The 5,675-nt window shown below is 35.9% G+C and overlaps 1 pseudogene; it reads right to left on the bottom strand.

Moving 5' to 3' along the window:
- Positions 1–203: 203 nt before the first annotated feature.
- On the bottom strand, positions 204–5,326 carry LOC111892208 (delta-1-pyrroline-5-carboxylate synthase-like; annotated as a pseudogene).
- Positions 5,327–5,675: the final 349 nt, after the last annotated feature.

The following is a 5,675-nucleotide window of genomic DNA, read 5'->3' on the forward strand; positions in this document are numbered from 1 at the left end:
TTCTGTCGCTTCTTTAAATCTTGCCGCCACCGCCGCTCCGATCGTTGTCCCATTTGCCATCATTTTCTGACTGTCACATGCCACCATGAGTGGGTCGTTGTGTTGGTGTTTCACATGTGTGTGTGTGTTTCAGTTGCATGTCGTGAGGTGTGTGTGGGTGTGCATCTTGGTTGGTCGGAAAACGAGGAGAACCACCATGGCAGCTAATCATGGTAGTTGTCGCCTTGCTGCCATTTTCTGCCACCACCAGCCACCGTGTGAGGAGGCTGTATGCGTGTAATATTGTGTATATGTGTGTTTTCTGCATAGTTGTTGTAGTGAGAGTTGTTTGGTCGGATTCTAACTCGAAACCTCCACCGCCACCGTAAGTGGGTGGTAGCCACCGCAGACCGCCGCCGGCCACCACTGGCCAAGTTGGCAGTGGGTGGTGCATGACATATTAAAGATTAAATTACCTAAGGATATACCCTTAGTCCGAGTGACACGTGTTTGGTTTGGAAACCCTAAATAGGGTTTAGAAAACCCTAGTTTTGGAGTTTTGTCGGGACCCGCGTTGAACTGTTAATTAAACTTTAAATTATACTCAATAATTCCTTGCAATTAACTTAATGCGTTATTGGACTTAATGAATTAAGTCCTTAAGGGGTTAAGTGTGGAACACTAAGCCTACTTATGATTTTATGTGGAAACCCTAGAATCAGGAAGCCCTATTTTGGACAATGATCGGGGCGCGTATTTGGGTTATTGCTTGGATTATTATTATACCCGAGAATAACTAGGTCAAACCTTAATCAGTCCTACCCAAAGGTGATTAAGTCCTTAATGGGTTAAGTGTCCTTACTTAACACTAATCGTCATTTTATGTGGAACACTAATTGTCATTTCATGTGAGGTAGTCACTGTTGCAAGTGACTATGACCTGTGATCGGTATTGACTTAAGTATCTTCCTGTAGCTGATTGGAAGTGACTTGAAGCTTGTAGAGTTCTCCGTTACTATGGTGGTGACATACACGCATATCGATATGAGTTTCGCCTCACTGTACCCATAGGTCGAAGGCACCAATGTCGGCCAACTAGTTTTGGTTATTTGTTAGTAGAGGGATGCCTTCGGGATTGTATATAGTCATATAGGATAGACTAGCGACTCTTGATCTAAACTCTCTTACGTGTACCTTGTTTGTTTGTGGTCCTAGAGTAGGATCACTTGTCCGGGTGACTATCTCACTTCTGTGTATGTACGTCCATGCATTCATTGGATTGTTGATTTTTGGTATGTTGTTATGGTGTAGTGATTTATGTCCTGGTATCGAGTATGATGCTATGTTGTAGTGATCTATTAGATTGGTATCCTGGTATCGAGTATGTTGCTTTGCTGTAATAATCTGTAAAATTGTATGTTGTCTGTTCTTTCTTGTTATCAACTACGGAGTTCCCTTAGGGACTATCTGTAGTCATGTAGGATAGCTTGAGAACTCTTGATCTAGGATTTCTTGCATGTTCCTTGTTTGGTTGTGACTATATAGTAGGATCATCTGTTCGGGTGGGAATCTCACCTCTGGTTACTTATGGTTACACATTTCAAGGAGTTTAGCTGGTAGTGGGATTGTATGTTTTGAAAGGACTAGTAGGAGGTAGTGAGTTGTATGATTGATGTTTGACTGTATTATGTGCCTACTTGATCCTTGATTGTTTAGATGTCGACATGTTGTGTTTGGTTCAAGTTGAGGCAGTCCTGCTTTGTGTTGTAGGCCAAGATACATGGTGTGTACCGACTGTAAATCGTAGGCACGGAGGCTCAGGATAAGCGTTTGGGTTGAGGCGGTAAGGCCAATAAACCCGGTATAGTTAGGCATTCCGGTCTGTTGACTGATTGGGCTCGTTGCTTGTTCATCTGTCTGGTTATGTGTGGTATTTTGGGGCGCTACTAGAAAAATAGCCTTTTATGACACGCAATGCATGTCGTAAAATGCTCAGACGACGCGCAAATACGTGTCAAGGAAGGCCATGTCATAACGAGAGACGACACGCTTTTGCATGTCGTCTATTTACGACGCGCATTTACGACATCCATTTATGACACGCATTTACGACGCACAGTTATGACACGCAATGCGTATCAAGGAAGGCCCTGTCATAAAGGAAGATGACACGCATTTGCGTGTCGTAACCTTACGACGTGTGTGTTTATGACACAATGCGTATCAAAGAAGCCCCTGTCATAAATGAAGATGACACGCATTTGTGTGTCATAAACTTCAGTAAACATTTTCGATATGCATTTACGACGCATCTTTACGATACTCATTTACGCATAACACAAAAATATGTAAACAAATATATACCAAAACAATTAATTTAAACAATAACATCATGTCATGTCAAAAAATTGTAATACATTGATATTAAGGGGATCTAGTTGTACAGTGTTATTAAGAGGTTTTCCCTAACTATATAACCTAATACTACATTGCTATTAAGGGACACCTTCTGCAATGTAATGCTATACAAACTAAAAAGATATACAAAAAATTGAATGAGTCTGAATGCAGTGAGCCTTTTCTGCTGACGAGATGAAACAAAAATTAAAATTGGTTTTGTTGGTGAGTGTGTACATATGGCAGCAGAGGTTGGCTTATTCATGCTATTCATTTTTGGACAATAGAATTTCCCTAGGTACCCTTGTAAATTGAAATGATTAATTATTAATAATTGAAGATTTCTTATGTATTTGAGACTTTTCTAGATATGGAAAGAAAGTTGACTTGCCTGTATATGAACTTCAAGAGGCACAGGTCATACACTTGGTTTGAATTTAAACAGACCAATATCATCAACTCCCAACCAGTCAGCCAAATTCCTGAATATACACTGTACAATTGCAAAGTGGAATTCTTGAGGGATTGTGACTTATTGTTTTTTGTTTCAAAATATCCCCAACTCACCTTTACTTTAAAATATCTACAAAAAGTTTATCAAACAATGAAAATGAGTGTTTTGGAGGGCAATTATGTTTTTTACACACATAAGTGATCAAGAATGTGTCATAACTCAAGTTGCAAAATATTAAATATAATATTATATTATATTAAGAATACCAAAAAATATTTTGAGTAAAAAAAGTTGCATGCCTTCCATGTTTGTTTATATGATGAATGGCAACATCTACGTCATCCACAACTTCAATTGTGCAAGACATTGAACTGTATTCATGGTGAAGTGAAGGAGCTTCTGGAAGATCTAGTAACAACCTTGCTTTTGGACCTCCATAAATATTGATACCTAAAATATATAATCATTATGATTAAACTAAAATCATTAATTAAAATATGGGTTATATATTATAATGTTTACCTTTTATGTAAAGATCTTTCATAAGCTGATTAGCAATACAATCTTGCAACAAATCCTTATGAAGAAGAAGTGTTTCCTATTTTAAAAAATAAAAAATAAAAAATAGAAAATAGAAAACATCATACAATGTTTTAAACAAAATGAATACCATAGTGTTACATGCAGATGGGTAACCTGTTTTTGAATCCAAAACTATGTTTTCAGCCATTTCTATATCGGCAGATTTTTCAAGACAAACATGACAAATTCAAATGGAAGTTTAAAAAAAAGATTTATGACATCATCAATGATGTCATCATTAGAAATTAAGATTTAAGATCTAAACAGCATGACCTAGAACAAGAATTTTGGTTGAAGATTTATTTTAGGAAACAAGTTTGTTGCTGCCTCTTGGAATCACAAGATTGATTACATCATCAACCTGCAGCGGAATCAGAAACGGAAACAGAATCATGTATTCCTGTTAAATAAATAAATAAGATTTCAAACCTTAAGGAGTTGAGGAATCTGTTCTCGAGAAGTCACAAGTGTAATAAGCTCTTTACCAATTGTTTTCGGGATTACTGAAGTAATAATCTTGAAATTTGAAAAAAAAAGAAATTAGCAACAATGAGTTTAGAAATTTAGACTGATTGAATTTACTAAATTAACCTTGTGCAAGATAGCATTGGATCGTTTGGCTTCTTTTCCCCCTTTAAGTAGAAGCCCAGTTCCGGTTAAAATTATATAAAAAATAAAAAATCAAAGACTTGAATTATTATAAGTGAAATAATAAAGGAGTATGATATTACGATTGTTATACAATTTTTCACAAAAAACCACCTGAATTATCACGTGAACAAATATCTGACTTAGAATGATGAACAACTATTGTATATAGTAGTTGTCGGATCTAATTATGAGAACATAATGTTAAATTCAATCATTTTAATCATCAGAGGAGGAAATTAAAAAGATGTATATTATTTTAAACATATGTAATTGGTTATAATGTAAACAAAATAACATGATACAAGAAGGTAGACATGTCTGCAACACTTAAGAGGGAGAAAAACCTGCGCAGCGGCCATGTAGGTACTGAGATGATGAATTAGTAAAGAACAACTAGAGGAATAGATCAAGACTAGTGTATTTGGTAGAGAATGATTTTATATAAATAAGCAAAAAGGCATGGTATGGTGTGGGTGTAGGGTGGGTTAGTAGTAAGAAGCAAAGGAATATTACCAAAACGCCCACTGCTAGACGTTAAACGGTCCGAACCCAAACTAGATTTCAAGAATGCACTTGACCATATGTTGCCATAACCACTTCACCAGTCAGAGTTGGATCCTCTAAAGCCGCCACTTGCATGTATGCATTGCAGTTACAGGTAACAATATTCAAAGTTTTTCGTTCTATTTCAAGTGAAAAAGTTGCAAGGGTGAATATTCTCTTTCTTCAACTTCACCTTGCAAAAATTAGATTTATATATTTCTTAGATTTCATTATATATCCCTGTTCTATAGTATTTTTTGTATATGATCCAAAAGGAAAAATTCTTTTTTTTTTGGCCCGCTCTATTCAAAAAAGGACGTTAAGTCCATATCCTCTTTTGGTCTAAATTTTTCCTTTCACTGGTTTCCTATTTCTCAGGTTTCTTCAGAACGAAATAAAATAGGGGAAAAACAGAAGGAAGATACTCTATTCATTCTATTGATATTGTGTTTGGAATGATACACAATACTATATCAACAAATGAATCCAAGGTAAAAGTTCATTTTTGAGATTATTTTTCTATTTTCTTTAGTGATTTTATATAAACAATTTAGAAAGATAACAAAAGAAGAAACTAACCTTATCATGGAAACTGCCTAAAGGTCCATTATTGATTTGGGAGATCAAAGGATTCACTGATTCCGAATTTGCCCCTGCAAGTGCAAGAGCTACCAACTTCCTCTGGCCATTAGCTAGTTCATCGCTTAATATTTGAGTCATGGAGGATGCCGAATTGATTGTGTCATGTGAACAGTCAAAAGGGTAAAATAGTAAATAATGATTACAGAAAGAACAAAAATGAAGGTCATGACTTTTTAGTTTTTAGTTTTTAGTTTTTACCCTCAAAGCATTTATTAGAGGAAAATGAGTTGATTCAGTTTGCTGAAGAGCTGCAGCTGTGTGTTCTAGCATACCCTTTAAAAATGATGCATCAACAGACCACTCCATAAATGACTTATTTGATCAAACAACTTGAAGATATTTTGAGAAATAAAATGTTGTTAAAGGAAGAGATGGATGTAGGATACAACACTGAATAGATGGATGAAAGTAGATAGAAGCAAAAAAG

The sequence above is a fragment of the Lactuca sativa genome, chromosome 4, assembly GCF_002870075.4.
Source record: "Lactuca sativa cultivar Salinas chromosome 4, Lsat_Salinas_v11, whole genome shotgun sequence".
Classification (NCBI taxonomy): domain Eukaryota; kingdom Viridiplantae; phylum Streptophyta; class Magnoliopsida; order Asterales; family Asteraceae; genus Lactuca; species Lactuca sativa.